This window comes from Penaeus monodon, chromosome 7 (assembly GCF_015228065.2).
Source record: "Penaeus monodon isolate SGIC_2016 chromosome 7, NSTDA_Pmon_1, whole genome shotgun sequence".
In the NCBI taxonomy this organism is placed as follows: domain Eukaryota; kingdom Metazoa; phylum Arthropoda; class Malacostraca; order Decapoda; family Penaeidae; genus Penaeus; species Penaeus monodon.
In genome coordinates, this window is record NC_051392.1 from 43,496,955 (window position 1) to 43,498,802 (window position 1,848).

The window sequence follows — 1,848 nt, forward strand, 5'->3', positions numbered from 1 at the left end:
AAAACTGCCATTTTTTGTTTTATTTCGTGCAGGGCCCCGCCCCAAATGGGGTTTCCCCCCCTGGTGTTCTGGGACGCTGTGGTGCTCGGTGCCTCTTGGAACTGTTCAGTGTTCACGTCCCTGTGGGTAGCACGTCGTCTGCCTAGCCTGCCTTGCGTTGGTGGGAGAGAGACGAGGCGGTCGGCGTAACAATATATAACCTTGCAATCTATCAGGATAGGTAATAACAACGAATTGTGTTAAATTTTCGTTTAATTAATAAATAGTTATCAAATGTATATACAATTTGTTTCAGGCATAGGCAGGGAGTACCAAGCTCCACTATCGTAGTGTGTGTGCTGTGTGTGTGTGTGTGTGTGTGTGTGTGTGTGTGTGTGTGTGTGTGTGTGTGTGTGTGTGTGTGTGCGTGCGTGCGTGTATAAAAGGCTGTCAGCCTTAGTACAGTGGTGAACAGAGGGTAGTTATACTTGCTAACGGCTTGACTCTTTATTTCTGAGAGTTGATACCACGCAGTATAAAACACACGAGACATGTCTAGTTATAATCGGGCCGCGCGGAGGTCACGGTCAGCTGCCCGGAGAGAGGGCGGAGCTGACCTTAGCGCGGTGGTAGCTTAGCACGAACTCCCGGTCAAACGAGGTCAGATATAAAATGTGACCTCCGCCCTCGCTGAGCGGGTGGTTCTTATTTGGGACATTTGGATCCACGTGGAAAACAGCCACGTGGTCCACTGGTAACCGAAATAGAATTATCCACATCCTGTAACAGAAATAGAATTATCCACATCTTATATTGCTCGGCCACCTACTCGCGCCTCGCCCTCGAGGCGCCTTCAAGGGTGACCTAACTTGGCTGGTCGTCTCGTTCTCGTGCGTTGTCCTGGTGCCTTTTCGTGGCTGCTCGTCCCTGTCGTCGTCATCCTCCTGGTCCTTGGTGTAATCTGTCCGTTCTCGATGTTCACACGTCCTCGAAAGTCTCGCACAGGTCCTCCTTGACTTCGGATTCGTCCTGACCTCCTCGTAGTCCTGGCCCAGGCCTAACTCGGCGGCGTCCTCGTCCACACGTCCTCACAGATCTCGTCCAGGTCCTTCTCGCGTCCACACGTCCTCGTAATCTTCATCTGGATCTACGGGCGTCGGGGCAGGGGCGGCATCTCGGGGCTGCTGATATCTGCGCTACGAGCTCCTGGAGTTGACCGGATCTGCAGGCGTCCGCCAGGCACAGCATTCTGGGGCGACTGGTACCTGCGGCAAAGGTGCTGGTTCGCTGGATCTACGAGGATTCTGGCAGGCACCGCCCGTCCACTACACTGGGACGGCTTAACACCTTTTCTGACGAAAATCCTGGTCCGTGGGCCTATGGCGATCTTCGATGACGTCCTTCTCACAGCATCCTAAGGGTCCTCCTTCGGTGCCGTGTCGGTCCGACTGCAATATAAAGTCGGGGAGCCAGATCATACACGTAAGGGCCAGAGTAAGAGAAAAAGAAAGGCAACAGAGAAGATGGGGTGGTAATTACCACTAGCCGGTTATTCATAACAATTTAGGGTTTTTAATGTTGGTTTTTAACTTATTTTCGTCTTTTTTTTTCATTTTGTGTTTTATTTTCACAAAGGTAAAGAAGAAAATAGAAGAGGGAGATGTCAGTAGCGGTCCGCATAGACCTATTTGAACTACCAACCATCTCTGATAGATATGAGAATAGATAAGGGAACGACATCGGCGATCCGCGAAGATCTATTTGAACCATAGTCGTCACACAGATAAGAAATAGATGTAACTTGTACTTTATGTACGAACTACTCGTACGAGACAAAATTGCGGAAGGACAAAATTGTGACAGACAGCA